This window comes from Chiloscyllium punctatum, chromosome 16, assembly GCF_047496795.1.
Source record: "Chiloscyllium punctatum isolate Juve2018m chromosome 16, sChiPun1.3, whole genome shotgun sequence".
Lineage (NCBI taxonomy): Eukaryota > Metazoa > Chordata > Chondrichthyes > Orectolobiformes > Hemiscylliidae > Chiloscyllium > Chiloscyllium punctatum.
In genome coordinates, this window is record NC_092754.1 from 80515568 (window position 1) to 80532219 (window position 16652).

Genomic DNA, 16652 nt, shown 5'->3' on the forward strand with positions numbered 1-16652 from the left:
CCAGTCTCAAGCAGTTGAATGACACCCTTCTGTTCCTGTGTCCCAGTCTCGAGCAGTTGAGTGACTCCCTCCTGTTCCCATGTCCCAGTCTCAAGCAGTTGACTGACTCCCTCCTGTTACTATGTCCCAGCCTCGAGCAGTTGAATGACTCCCTCCTGTTCCTGTGTCCCAGTCTCAAGCAGTTGAGTGACTCCCTCCTGTTCCTGTGTCCCAGTCTCAAGCAGTTGAATGACAGCCTCCTGTTCCTGTGTCCCAGTCTCAAGCAGTTGAATGACTCCCTCCTGTTCCCATGTCCCAGTCCCAAGCAGTTGAATGACACCCTCCTGTTCCTGTGTCCCAGTCTCGAGCAGTTGAGTGACTCCCTTCTGTTCCTGTGTCCCAGCCTCGAGCAGTTGAATGACTCCCTCCTGTTCCTGTGTCCCAGTCTCAAGCAGTTGAGTGACTCCCTCCTGTTCCTGTGTCCCAGTCTCAAGCAGTTGAATGACACCCTTCTGTTCCTGTGTCCCAGTCTCGAGCAGTTGAATGACTCCCTCCTGTCCCTGTGTCCCAGTCTCAAGCAGTTGAGTGACTCCCTCCTGTTCCTGTGTTCCAGCCTCGAGCAGTTGAATGACACCCTCCTGTTCCTGTGTCCCAGTCTCGAGCAGTTGAGTGACTCCCTCCTGTTCCTGTGTCCCAGTCTCACGCAGTTGAATGCCCGCCTCCTGTCCCTGTGCCCCAGTCTCGAGAAGTTGAATGACTCCCTCCTGTTCCTGTGTCCCAGTCTCAAGCAGTTGAGTGACTCCCTCCTGTTCCTGTGTCCCAGTCTCGAGCAGTTGAGTGACTCCCTCCTGTTCCCATGTCCCAGTCTCAAGCAGTTGAGTGACTCCCTCCTGTTCCTGTGTCCCAGTCTTGAGCAGTTGAATGACACCCTTCTGTTCCTGTGTCCCACTCTCAAGCAGTTGAGTGACTCCCTCCTGTTCCTGTGTCCCAGTCTCAAGCAGTTGAATGCCCGCCTCCTGTTCCTGTGTCCGAGTCTCAAGCAGTTGAATGACACCCTCCTGTTCCTGTGTCCCAGTCTCAAGCAGTTGAATGACACCCTCCTGTTCCTGTGTCCCAGTCTCGAGCAGTTGAGTGACTCCCTCCTGTTCCCATGTCCCAGTCTCAAGCAGTTGAGTGACTCCCTCCTGTTCCTGTGTCCCAGTCTCAAGCAGTTGAATGACACCCTTCTGTTCCTGTGTCCCAGTCTCAAGCAGTTGAGTGACTCCCTCCTGTTCCTGTGTCCCAGTCTCAAGCAGTTAATGCCCGCCTCCTGTTCCTGTGTCCCAGTCTCAAGCAGTTGAATGACACCCTCCTGTTCCTGTGTCCCAGTCTCGAGCAGTTGAGTGACTCCCTCCTGTTCCCATGTCCCAGTCTCAAGCAGTTGACTGACTCCCTCCTGTTCCTATGTCCCAGCCTCGAGCAGTTGAATGACTCCCTCCTGTTCCCATGTCCCAGTCTCAAGCAGTTGAGTGACTCCCTCCTGTTCCCATGTCCCAGTCTCAAGCAGTTGAATGCCCGCCTCCTGTTCCTGTGTCCCAGTCTCGAGCAGTTGACTGACTCCCTCCTGTTCCTATGTCCCAGCCTCGAGCAGTTGAATGACACCCTCCTGTTCCTGTGTCCCAGTCTCGAGCATTTGAGTGACTCCCTCCTGTTCCCGTGTCCCAGCCTCGAGCAGTTGAATGACTCCCAGCTGTTCCTGTGTCCCATTCTCAAGCAGTTGAATGACTGCTTCCTGATCCCAAGTCTGTGAAAATGGATGTCCTCCTCCTGTTCCTGTGTAACAGGCTCCAATAGCTCTGTGCTCACCTCCTGCTCCTGTGGAATGGAACTGAGGGACTGAATGGCCTCTTCACATTCATTACAGCTTCTGTTGACTAAAAGCAATTCTCCTGATTCTGTAAATCACCATCAAAATCTGAATGATGTATTTTTGTATTTTGCTCTCAGTAATTGAGCAAACAATCTGACTGACAGAATTCAGAAGCTGAGTAGCCTCCTCCTGTTCCTGTGTTATACACTCAAAAGGCAATAGAGTCTCAGAGATGTACAGTACAGAAAACGATCCTTCAGTCCAGTCGTCTATGCCAAACCAAATATCCTAAATAAATCTCGTTCCCCTTGCCAGCACTTGGCCCATCTCCCTCTAAATACTTCCCATTCATGTATCCATCCAAATGCCTTTTAAATGGTGTAACTGTACCTGCCTCCACCACCTCTTTTGTCTGTTCAATCCATACACACAGCGGTCTCTGTGTGAAAATGTTGTCCCTCATGTCCCTTTTTAAAATATTTCTCCTCTCACCTTAAACCTTTGTATTCTAATTTTGGACTCGCCTATCCTGGGAAAAGACGTTGACTGTTTACCTTATCTATTCCACTCATGATTTTATAAACCCCTTTAAGATCACCCCTCAGCCTCAACACTTGAAAATAGCCCCAGCCTATTCAAACTCTCCCTGTAGCTGTAACCCTCCAACACCTGCAACAATATTTTAAATCTCTTCTGTACCCTTTCAAGTTTGACAACATCTTTCCGACAGCAGGGAAACTGGAATTAAAGGCAATATTACAAAAGTGATCAAACCAATGTCCTGTACAGATGCAACGCCTCGTGAAAATGTTTAGACACAAAGCACGGACCAATAAAGGGAAGATCACCAAGTGCCTTCTTCACTGCGCTGTCTACCTCTGACGGCAATTCCAAGGAACAGAGAACCTGCCCCAGAAGGTGACACAGTAGCTCAGTGACTCGCATTGCTGCTTCAGAGCGCAGCGATCTGGGTTTAACTCCATCCTTGAATGACTGCCTGTGTGGAGTTTGCACATTCTCCCCGTGTCTGTATGAGTTTCCTCCGGATGTTATGTTTTCCTCCGACAGTATAAAGATATATAGATAACGGTAGATCGGCCATGCTAAATTGAGTAAAGTACCCAGGGATGTGCAGGCGAGGTGGATTAGTTATGGAAAATGCAGGCTCAGAGGGATAGGGTAGGGGTTTGTCTAGTGGGATACTGTTTAGAGGGTCGGTGTGGCCTCGATGGGCCGAAAAGCCTGCTTCCTCACTGTAGGGATTCGATAACTTCTATGGAATTCTCCTTGATTGGCAGCTTTCGACAGGACCCTACCTACATGTCTTGCCTTGATATGTCTTGCCAAAATGCTACACCTCACATTTAACTAAAATAAACTCTATCTGCCACTCCTCGGTTCACCTAAACAAAGTCCCATTATAGTCTGAGAGATCATTCATCACTGTCGACGACACCACCAAATCTGGTATTATCTACAAGCTTACTGACCATACTTCATATACTCAAATGTAAATGATTTGTATCAGTGACAAAAGGCAGTGGACCCACTATTGATCTTTGCGGCACGCCACTGGTCACAGGTCTCCAAGTTTAATGAACAAATGTCACTGTCACGCCCTGTCTCCAATATTCAAGAAAAGTTTGGACCTAAATGGCGAGTTCTCCCTGGATCCCAGCCAGTCTAACCTTGCTAACCAGTCTACCATGTAGACCATTTTGGTTTTCTTACTGAATTTCATAAAGACAACATCCACTCTCCTGCCTTCATCAATCATCTTCATCACATCCTCAAAAAATTCCACCGAGTCAGTGAGACGTGATCTCCAATGTACAAAGCCCTCTTCAGTCCTTGTCTTTCCAAATACATATCGATCTTTTTCCTCGAAATCCCCTCCAACAATTTAGTCACCATTGACGTCATGTTCACCAATCTCGAGTTACCTGTTTTTTTCTTTACTTTCTTAAATAATTGCACTATGTTAGCAGCCCTCCAGTCTTTTGACACCTTACCTGTGAAAATCAATGTTACAAATATATCAGCAAAATGCATAAGCAATCTATTTCCTAGCTTCCCGCAAACATCTGGGATACAACTGATCAGGTCCCAGGGGTTAGTTCACCTTTATGTGTTTTAAAATGTCCAACACCTCCTTGTAATATAGACACTTTTCAAGGTATCATTGCATATTTCTTCATTCTCTCGCTCTTGTAACCTCCTCCACATTAAATACTGAGGAGAAATACTTGTTTAGTATCCCTCAAATTTGTTGTGGTTCCATAAATAGGTAGCCTTACTGATCTTTAAGGGGCCCTATTGTCTCCCTAGTTAATCTTTTGCCATTGAAGGATTTGTAGAATTTGTTCAATGCCTCATTAACCCAATTTCTAAAACAATCTCTTGTCCACATTTTCCTGGCCCGATTTCCCGATTGATGATACACTTGCTGCCCTTATACACCTCTCGGGATTCACTTGATCTCAGCTCTGTTTACCTGACATATGCCTCCTTCCTTACCTTGACCATAACATCAATATATCTAGCCATCCAGCACTCCCTGCACCCACCAGCCTTGCCCCTCTCACTAATAGGAACACGTTTGCTCTGGACTCTCTGAAACCAAGTTTTGATGGTCTTGCATTTACCAACCATCCCTTTACCTGTGAATAGGGTATTCCAATCAGCCTTTCACAGGGCTCACCTAACACTTTCAAAATTGGCCTTGTTCAAAGTTAGAACTTTAATGTTGACATCAGGTATTTCCGATTCCATAATTAATTTAAAACTAATATTTATGCATAACAAACTTGAAAGTTAAATAAACACATCCTGTGCCTCAATAACGGGCTCGAGAGACTGAATAGGCTCATCCTGTCCCTCTGTATTACAATGGAAATGCTGTCCCTCTGTAATAGACCCAAGAGGCTTAACGGCCCCCTCCAGTTCTTCTAAACACACTCGAGAGGCTGCATGGCCTCCTCCTGTCCCTGTGTAACAGATCCGAGACACAGCAACCTGTGGATTACGAGCAGCCGGTAAACTGTATCTAATGGAGACCCATTCCTTTTCAGTTACAGAAACACAAACAACACAATGTACTCCAGGTGCCCTCTCAGTGACACCTCATACAGCTGCGGTGACAAATCTCTTTGTTTTGAATGATTCTGTTGGCAAAATGTGCCAATATTCCAACTTTCTACCTTTTCAACTAGCAACAGGTTAATATGGGCTGAATGGCCTTCTCCTATCCCTCTGTAAGGGGCCCATAGGGACAGAATTGCTTTGGTCTGTTACTGAGCAGCAGTCTCAATGGTCTGACTCAAGGTTATGAAAGGATTTGAAAACAGGGCATTGAAACCAGGAGTAGCCTCACACTGGTCAATAAGTACCGTACTTTGTTTCAGGTATCTAGAAACTTGCCCACCCGACGTTTGTTTTTTTACGCAGCAGATCTATCATTTTGTAACTGCCTATTTTCATAAGCAGAGTGGAACATATATAGGCCGCTGCAGTGTTCTGTTAATACTCTTATATACAAGGGAAAAAAGATTAAAAATATTGAAAGATTTATGGTCCATCCCTCAACAACCCTTATCCATTCCGTCCAAAACCAGTAAATGAAAAGTGATGTTTTGAATTGGTTAACTGAGCCTATTTGTTCAGTGACTGTGATTAATGCCAATCTCCATGGATTCTAATTATCCCAGTGGAGGGTTTCAATCTTTTAATGATAAATGGGCTCCGTTCAATGTGTCAACCCATAACATGAGCAGAGCATCACCGACAGCACTGACAGGGATCAGCAGATCCAGAGAGAAGGGGAGGAGAAATCAGAATCTGAGAACATGAGACTGGAATGTTCCAACAATCGATCAGAATCTGAGAACATTAGACTGAAATATTCCAACAATGAATCAGAATCTGAGAACATTAGACTGAAATATTCCAACAATGGATCAGAATCTGAGGACATTAGACAAGAATATTCCAACAATATACAGGAGCTTATCTGATTATGTTTGGTATCTTTCTGAATTTGATTGGTTGCCATTATCATCGCAGATCTATTTCGCTCTTCTCATTATTCAATACTTTTATTATCCCTTCCTGGCTATCGTTGGTGTTCCTGGTGAGTGTCACTATCCAGGTTTTGTTTTCTATACACCAGTTATGAGTGTATTATTGTTATTTCATATTGTCTACACTTCCTGCCACTGTTACTGTTCCTGTTGAATCTCACAATCCAGACATTCACTCTACAGACCACTACTAACTGCATCAATGAAGGTGTTCAATTACTGTCTCGCTCTCTGCTCTGGCAGTGTAACTCACGGGTCTCTATGTTGAACTATTCAGTTTCAGGGGAGAACCACAATGCATTGTCTCATTGCCTTTGCTGTTAAGTGCATGGAGGACACTTTCTACTCTTCTGGTTACAAACTCCACTTCCTTCCACTGTTTCCATCCCATTCCTGGCCAATATCTGCAGCTGAAACAGTCAGGTCACAACTGTGGGAGATCCCTTTGACTATGAGCTGATTCTTGACACCATATCCTGAACATGTCTAACTTGAAATACTCACCACTCCAGAATATATCTCACTGGTTTATTCCATCTGTTGTTTGAACCTTGAGCTATGAAATACAATCTTAATGAAGCCAATAATCTGCTGCTGACACTCCCGGCTTCAAACCTGCCGAAGCAAATCTGATTCAACCTCACACCAAACTCCCATCCATCTGTCATTCATGTGCACGCGGATGTATATTGCTATTGTGTCTGGCAATGCCTTTATTTTAACATTCTCAAACACCTTAGCTCATCTGTCCATGCAACTTCTCTCGTTCTCTCTACTGATTAACAAAAAGCTTGCCTGTTGTTCGTATTTAAAATAATTTCCTCCATGTGCGTTCCTTCTCAAACAATGAGTTTTGCATTCAACCACGCCAATCGCGCGCGCACACACACACACTCTCTCAGTCTCTGATGAACATATGCACACACACATACACACGCGTGCGCGCGCGCAGAGAGAGCAAACCTTCCCACTGTAAGCAGTAAATCTGTTGTGAGTATAGTTAGCATATGATAGTAGAGTTTGCAATACTCTCTATGCTGTGCTGATAGTGCAGTTTACTGAGCAACACACTAGCATGGTCTGCACAGCTCTCCATGCTGGGCTGTCATCTTGTCCCAGTTTATGTTGTTTGTGGTGTTCTGTGAAGCACATTGAGAACTTGATGTAACAAACCATTTCAGCTGATCTGACAATGTCTTTATTCAATGTTCTCATTCTTGTAATTTTACTCACGAAGATCTCACTTCGCCAGTTAGTCCCACTGCCCTGACGTTTTCCACATATTTCCACAACATCTTTTCAGTTAATTAACTGTCTGTTTCTGTCTTTAATGTGAATCTCTTGTCCCTTTCTTTCTTTCCCTGGTCTTGGGTTTTGTCTCCCTAGTGTATCGAGTGCTGGCATTGTGTAGCTCAGAAATAATGAAATGGGGTGTGTCAAGCTGTTGTTCACTTCCTGGTATGTCCCATGTGATGGTCCATGGACAAGCGTGTTTCTGAAGTTATGAGAAACATCCTTGTAACTTGGTCTGTACCTGTGGCTGTCGCTCTCAGGTGACCATGCGATCAGTAACAAAAGGAAGCCCACTGAGTGAAGGACCACGCATATAAATTGCCTGACAATGCTGTCACTTTTTTAATAAAAGGTTATGTTCTCCCTTTTATTTAGTAAGAGACCTTAAAAGCAAAACTTCCGACTGAAAACGGCTCAAGTAAATAACTTATGGGGCTTTTAGGGTTTTTAAATAAATAGCAGAAACAATGGCCAGCTGGCACAGACCAGGATTTCTAGTTTTTTATATATATTGTAGCTGTAACAATCACCAGGTCCCAGAAGGGTTGTAAGTTTCAGTAAATTATCCACAGCTGCTATTCTCTCTGGAACCTCACTTGATGGTGTTTCCTCCTGGATTGGAGAACTGTATGCAAGAATGCATGTCTGAATGTTCTTTTTTGCCAAGGGGTGTGTTTATGGGATGTTGATATATTGGAACAGTTCATTAGTAGAAGGTACTGTATCCATTACTCGGTTAAGATTGCCAATAGAAAAATTATTCTAAATTCATCTTCATTTCTAATTGGATTTTCATTAGAGTGTTTAAATATATTGTATTTTGCTTAATGGTGAGTGGTTTGAATAGTTTGACATCTGGAACACCCAACTCACGTCTACCTTTAAAATAAGGAAAGGTTGGCATCCAACCTACCTTCTTAAAATAGTTTGAGGCAGCCTGGTTCGACTATAGCAAACTGGGGACACTTGTCCGGTTCTAAATCGATAATACAAAATTGGGTTTAGAATTTGCAAACAGGCCATTCTCCCCAACAAGTCCACACCGATCCTCTGAGGAGTAACCTACACAGACCCATTCCTCTACCCTATTATTACACATTTACCCGACGAAGGCAACAAACTCACACATCCCTGAAAACTATGAACAATTTATCATGGCCAATACACCTGACATGCACATCTTTGGATTATGGGAGGAAACCAAATCATCCAGAATAAGCTCATGCAGACATTGGAGAGTATGCACCAGGAGGCAATTGGGTTCAAAGGTCGTGTATGGTAGTTGATAGTGTATTTTTTCTGGATGTTGAATTCGGTTGTTTTCAACAGTATTGTGTGTAAAACGATTCAGTCCTTAAGAGTTCTCTGGGTGTGGAAAAGTGAAGTTGGCGGTTTTACAAAAGGTAATGATGGTAAAGCTTTAGGAATTGACAGACAACCTGGAGTTAGGGTTGCGATTGTCTGTGAGAAAATGAGAGATAATTGCAGCTATATATCGGCAATTACGTTTAGTAGAACCGCCATCAGACTCTTTGGAAATGGCCGGAATTGAATTTGAAATGATGGCCTTTGAACCTGAGAAGGAATTGAAAGAGTTTGAATTATGATGAAAAGTAGAAATAAAAGAAAGGGAAACGAAGAGAAAAGAGAGAAAAGGACAGAAGAAAAGCAGAGAGTTTCAACTTAAAACGGTAGCAATTAGAGAGGAAAGTTGATATAGAAGGTGGAGATGAAGGTAGAATGTCGGTGGGATGAGGAGGATAGTGCGGTTGAGCAACCCTATTGTCACCAATGGCCTAACGAGGTTCTGTTTAAATGCATCCAGGCATTCTCTAAATTTGATGAGAAGGATGGGGAAGCCTTTTGAATTTCATTTGAGAAAGTGGCTAAACAAAAGCAGACACCAGTGACCATGTGGATTTATTTGATCCAAAGCTGAGAGGTATTTGCATCCCTATCGGAGGAGGTATCTGGCCAGTATGGAGTGGTGAAGAAAACCATCTGAAGTGTATATGAGCTTGGGCCAGACACTGACAGACAGCGTTACAGGAATCTAAAAGAGGGTCTCTGGTTAAACGCACATTGAGTTTGAAAGGATCAAACACAGTAATTTTGAAAGGTGGTAAGGGTATTCAAAACAGAGCAAACCTAAGACACTCTTAGAAAGATTCTTATTTTGGAGAAGTTCAACAATTCACTTCCTGCAGCCGTGAAAACTCGTGTGGAAGAGCAGAGTTAAAACGGCAAGATTAGAAGCTGAAATGGCTGATGATGATGATTGAGTTCAGAAATCAAAGTTTGGTTTCTGTGAGAGATGGAGAAGAATGTGCGAGGTCTTGTTAAGGTTTACAGGCATAGGCCAGGAATAGCAGGTAAAGAGGTTAGAGCAGTAAGAGGTACAGAAGCATGTAATTCTTTTATGCTGAGACATGAGGAGCTATGTCATTCAAAAGGTCTATTGGAGAGATGAGAAGTGCTCCATTATGTAACGTGTGGTTGGAGTGTCCAGTGGAAACATCAACAGATTTATTCCACAATGGGGAAGGAGGCCTTGAGCTTGGTGTTGGCGTTACAACTTTTCAGATTTATATTGCCAATAACATACCTGAGACAAATCTTTATCACTGATCATAACCCCTTAAAGTTTTTGGAGAAGATTAGGGAGAAAAATACCAGTCTGTTTCGATTGAGCCTATTATTGCTGCCATTCAGTTTAAAACTATACAGGTGACAGGGCGATAAAACCTAAGTGTGGAGACTTGGATGAAGAAAGTCAAAGGCATTCTGTGGCAGGAGTAAAATGACTGAAATCGAAATAGATGTGAATATTTGTATGCTCAGAGTCAATGTAATATATATGCATTTCAGTCTACTAATCGAGGAAGATTAGGATGTCTAAAATGAATCCAAATGTATTGATGGATTATTTTATTAAAGATGGAGTTGTGAGGATGCTATCACTGTAAAAAGATTATTTCTCTTGGTTTTTTTTGAAGAGAGGTGTTAAAGGCAGAGGTGTAGAACAGTTGTCTGAAAACAGTTTAAATAAATAACTGAGATTTTAGGTTTCATTAAAACTTTGGTAACAATGGAAGGGCAGTGGCCAGCTCTCCCAGACCAGATTACCTCATTTTGCTTTTAGCTGCAGCATTCAGAAGCTGCTGGGGATCCCAGAAGGGTTGGAAGTTTCAATACATGATCCCCAGATGCTTTTCTCTCTGAGATCTCTGTTCAGCTTGTTTCCCCCTGGATTGGAAAACTGCTGTAAGGATCTGTATTTGAATATATCTTTGTGCCATGCGGTGTAAACCAAACAGGTACGGTATCTATTGTTTGTGTAAGTGTTCCAACATATAAGCTATTCCAAAACGTTCTTTTCTTTGATTGTATTTTAACTAAAGCATTTGAATAGATTATATTTTGCTCAATGTCGAGTGGTTTGACTAGTCACAACATAACTGGAACACACACTTCACATCATCTATATTTAAAATAAGGAAAGGTTTGGGTCTAAACGGCCTTCTGGAAATATTTTGAGGGAATCTGGTCTGGTCCAAAACACTTGTAGTGAGGGGCTTCTGACTGGCTTCTGCAATTGAAAATTTAGTGGAGGGGCAGGGGATGTTTTGCTGGAGGTTGTGCTGTAAGTTGCCTCAGACATTCAGGGAGATCTGAGGATTTGGTGACCCAACTCTGGATGGAGCATGGGGACTGCAGCTCCAGCAGCTGGGTCTGCAACATGAACAACAAATGGAGCAGAGGCTGCAGAGAGGGGAAGCTCTGAAACCACGGAGTGAGTGTGTGTGGGGAAAGGGATCTGCTGTATCCACCCAGGATTTTCCAGGACCAATTTCCCAAACTCCACTTAACCCAGGATCAAAGTATGAGGGGACCCTGACTGAACAAGGAACTGGTCACAGAGCGGTGTCACCTCCTTCAACACGACCTGCAGCTTCACACCAGGAGGAGGACGGTGCTGCCAGTGGCTGTTAGGGTCACTGTTTCATTCAGCTTCTATGATCCAGAACTTTCCAGGCAAGACTGGGTGACATATCCATCCTCTCCCAGTGTCTCAACATCAATGTCAACATTCGATGGTGGAGTATATATATGGTGGATGAGGTAAATAGATTGTTTCTCCCTCAGCAGGAAGCTGCCGGTTATATCCAGTATAGTGGGATCCCCGATGGTGTCCATGGCATCTGCAGAGTATCCATGTCAATGGGGAGAGGTAGAGGAACTGAAGGAGTTTTCTCCCTCTCCATTAATGTCACAGTGTGCCCATCCCAGTACATCATGTTGGCGAATACCCACTGAACTGGCAGCAGTCATGGTCTCTTCATTCAGAAGCAGTCAGCCATTCCCATCGTCATCGGGTCTCCACGTAGAAAGGAATGAATATATCTTGGATAAAGTCCATCCCCTTGATGCACGTTTCAAAACACCATTCCCACCACCAATTATGGGCGGCACGGTGGCACAGTGGTTAGCACTGCTGCCTCACAGCGCCTGAGACCCGGGTTCAATTCCCGCCTCAGGCGACTGACTGTGTGGAGTTTGCACGTTCTCCCCGTGTCTGCGTGGGTTTCCTCCGGGTGCTCCGGTTTCCTCCCACAGTCCAAAGATGTGCAGGCCAGGTGAATTGGCCATGCTAAATTGCCCATAGTGTTAGGTAAGGGGTAAATGTAGATGTAGGAGTATGGGTGGGTTACGCTTCGGCGGGGCGGTGTGGACTTGTTGGGCCGAAGGGCCTGTTTCCACACTGTAAGTAATCTAATCTAATCTAATCTAATCTAATTAACCAGATCAAAGTATTCCATGTGTACGGAGAGCAATTGGGTCACTTGGAGTGTCTGGGAGCAGACGATCAGGGATGGAACAAAACCTCCCATGTCTGAACGGATCTGAGTGACCCCCCCAGTACACCGTATCATTAAGTCCGATAATCCCTCTCCATTTCAGTAACATATTGCTTTCTATTATTCCTGTAAATGAAATGACAGGTTATATCATGTTAAATTCCACCTGCTAAACTATTATCTATTGCCTTTACATTTCTGAATCTGTTTGCAGACTCTCCACCCTCTCTTGATAATTTATTCTCTTGCTTACCACAGCGACATCACCAAACTCAGCATCTGTATATCTGTTCCGTCCACCTGATCATTAATATAGATTGTAAATAGTTGAGAACCCAGCGCTGGTCACTGTGTGACCCTACTGGTTACATTCCCTCTAACTGATTGAGACTGATTTATCCTGAGTGCCTGCTTCGTGTATGATACCCAGTCCTCCCCCATTCCTGTGAAACACTGTCGAAGGGTTGAATAAGAACAAGGAGCATCTGTGAGGAGTCCAACCCCTCGATGACACTGCTGTCAACACGGCCTCTGTTCCACTTTCGAAAAAAACTCCACTGCATATCTACACATTCAATTACTTTTAGAATGTTACAGACATCAATGAGATCTCCTTTCATTCTTATAAACTCGAGAGTATATGCTTAAACTGCTCAATTACTCTTCATAAGGCAAACACTACAAATATGGAATCATTCTAATGAACCTCTTCTGAATTGCCTTCAATGGAAATACCTCATTCTGCAGGACACCCAAACTGTACTCCAGTTGCAGCCTCACTAATGCCTTGCGTAGCTACACCAACACTCCTTACCTTTCTACTCTATCCTTTTATAAATAAACACTGAAATTATGCTTGTATTTCTCATTACTTGCAGTACCCACAGGCAGGTTTTCTGTGATATGCAAGCAGACACCCAGATCCCTCTGCACCTAAGCACTTTGAACTTTCTCTCCATTTAGATAATAATTTGTCTTTCTATTATCCTGGCAAACATGAATAGCCCCATATTTATTCCCTTTAATATTCCTTGCTAACTTTTGGCCCATTCACGCAACCTATCCATATAGTTTTGAAATCTCTTGCATCGTCATTCCAAAGTAATTTCCCACCGATGTGAGAGTCATCTGAAAATGTGGCATTGTATTTTCTATCCCATCAACCGAGTACAGTAATACCATCGATCGCAAATGGTTGAGGCATGAGTACTGAAATCAATGGCACCCCACAAATTGCATTTTCCAAAATAAAATGACACATTTATTCCATCTGACTGCATTTTGTTGGTTAACCAATCCTCCATCCAAGCGAATAAACTACTCCTAAACCCATGTTGTGTGCTCTTACCACTTAGTCTTTGGAGAAGCGACACATCCAATGCCTTCAGGAAGACCTGAGATGTTCCATCTCCCACGATCCACCTTTTTTGTGACATCTTCAAATAACTCAAGCAAACACTTCAAACTTGATTGTCCTTTGTAAAACCATGTTGACTCTGACGGATTGTGGTTTAATTTTGCAAATGTCCTGAACAATGGACTCTAACAATTTGCCTTAAATTACAATGGTTTATTGTTACACTTTAGTCCCTAATGTAAACCATTATTATAAGTTCATCCCTTTCGAAAACCTTCACGTTTTCTTTGAATTCCTATTTAATGGGCACACGTTTTTAAGAGATCTGCTCCAATTACTGAGTAAGAGTCATGTGTGGCTGAATGGACTCACCATCCTGTTGGTGTACAAACTCGATGGGCTGACGTCTTTCTGGTGTTCCCATGTTGTCGTCTCCAAGGCCAGAATGATCTGCGCCCGTTGATCCTTTAGAGGATTGGGAGATTATGGAATCTTACTGTTGCTCTCTAACATTTTGATGGGCTGATAGGTTTGCTCATACTTCTCCATGGAAATATTGAACGGTCTCCTCATGTATCCGGGAGATGGTTCCGAGGGATTGATTGGTCTTATCTTGTTCCCATACAACAGACACGTGTCGAAATTACTACTTCCTTTCTCATTAAAGAAGTCTCAGATAGTTTTTATCCTTATCTAATTCCCTTGCAATAGGCTCGGTGGGTCTGAATGGCCTCCTGTTATCCCAGTGTAACAATCTCCAGTCATTGTGTGACCTCTTCCAGTTCCTATGTTACAGACTTGAGGAGGCTGAATGGACTGATCCTGTTGCTGTTTAACAGGATACTGGTGCAGCATGGCCTACTGCTACAGGGTTGAATGGCTAATTGGCCTCCTTCTGTAAATGTATATCAGGCTCCAGGGGCTGAATAGCCTCATCCTGTTTTGGTGTAACAGGGTCGAAGGCTTGATTATCCTTCTGTTGTTCCTGCATAACACACTGGAGAACGGAATGGTTCCTCCACTATCTGTGTCATTCGCTTCACTCGTTGACTACATCTGTCACCTATGTTGAAATAAGGTCACCTTATTTTTTGCAAACTCCAATGGCTACTGGATCAACCTGATCATCCTTTCGTTATAAGCTAGCACCTTCATTGCAGGAATCAGTTGAGGGAACCATCTCTGAGCTGCTTCCAATGGAACAACATCATTTCTTCACTGAAGAGATTAAATCTGTACGCACTACTCCAGATGTGATCTCACTAAGACCCTGTACAGCAGCAGCAACACTTTACCAGCCTGTTGTAAGGTTCCCACCCAGGTTAGAGCTGTCTCAGCTCTCTGGGGGAATATAGAGCATTGTTGGAAAATCATTGTCCTTCTCTACTCCATCAGCATCACGGGAGATCTGGAGAAATTAAAGTTAGAGAAGATCATAAATGATGTAGCGAGATGATCTCTACTATTAATCTCTCCAGAGCCCACATCGCTCAGATTCCACAGAATCTAGTAAGATGGAGCAAACATTGATGGGAGTTATATCTCAAAGTGAAAGCTGCAATATAAATGCTGGACATATGATAAAACAGGAAATGAGATATACACATTTGTGGGTACTGCAGTAATAATATACTGCTTACATTATATCTAAACTGTGTTAACCCAACTGAATGCTAATGCTGGGAAAATGGATTTCATGACCGCGTGTGAGATGGTTTACATGAACATTATGTTGAGCACTGAGCTCGAGATCAGGTTATTTAGGAATTGGTGTTGAGTGATCAGAAGAGCTAATTGAAAATTTTGCTGGCAAGGACATTTTGGGAACAGTGACCACAATGTATTGGTTTTCTTTTATGCTGTTTGAGTACACGACAGTTTTTTGTTGTATTTGAAGTAACCATTTGAAATCTGAGTCATGCAGACCATGAAGGTGTGAGGAGAAAGTGGGGATGACAGATGCTGAAGATCAGAGTCGAAGAGTGTGGTGCTGGAAAAGCACAGTCTGGCAGCATACTAAGAGCAGATAAATCGATGTTTCAGGCATAAGCCTTTCATCAGGAATGAAGCTTATGGGCCTAGGGGGCTGAGAGATAAATGACAAGAGGGTGCGGCAGGAGGGAGGTAGCTGGGATTACGATAGGTAGATGAAGGTGGGGTTGAAAGTGAAAGGTGATGAAGGGAGACAGAACGCCTCATCTACTGCATCCATTAAAGACAATGTGGTCTTCTCTTCATTGGCGAGGCAGGAGGTCAACTTGTAGATGATTTCAGGGAACATCTCTAGGACAACTACATTGAACAACTCCATCGCCTAGTGGCTGAGCACTTTAAATCCCCTTCCCACTCTGCCAAGGACATGAGAGTCCTGGGCCTGCTCCATCGCCTAACCGGAGCCACCAGAAGCCTGGAGTAAGAAAGCCTCCTCTTCTGCCTTGGGACCCTCCAACCACAGGGGATCATAGTTGATTTCCCCATTTCCCCTAATCCCACCTTATCCTACTCCAACCTTCCAAGTCAGCACCGCCCTTTTGAATGTTCCTATGTGTCCACCTTCCTTCCTATCAATCTGGTGCACCCTCCTCTCGGACTATCACTTTCAACCCCACCTTCATCGACCTATTCGATGAAAGGAAGCAGCTTAGAAAAATGCCAAGTGTTGCATTAAGCCAGTGGATTCAGAGAAATGTAGGGCCCAGCAAAGGATGACCAAAATCAGAAAGAGAAAAAGCATGCAAACGGAAGAAAAACATAAAGACTGCTAAAAAGCATCTATCAATGTATGAAAAAAATAAAAACAAAGTCAAATGTGGAACAGTTGCTGTGCAGACAGGATAATTTATTTCAGATTACAGAGAAATCGCAGGGAAAAGAAACAGTTCCTTTGTGTCTATCTCCATGGAAGAATGTCCAGAAATTCTCCCAGAAATACCAAGTGACCATGGGACTTGTGTAAGTAAAGTCAAATTCATTCTTATCAGTGATGAGGTCATAGAACATAGAACAATACAGCGCAGTACAGGCCCTTCGGCCCTCGATGTTGCGCCGATCAAAGCCCACCTAACCTACACTAACCCACTATCCTCCATATACCTATCCAATGCCCGCTTAAATACCCATAAAGAGGGAGAGTCCACTACTGCTACTGGCAGGGCATTCCATGATCTTACGACTCGCTGAGTGAAGAACCTACCCCTAACATCAGTCCTATATCTACCCCCCCTTAATTTAAAGCT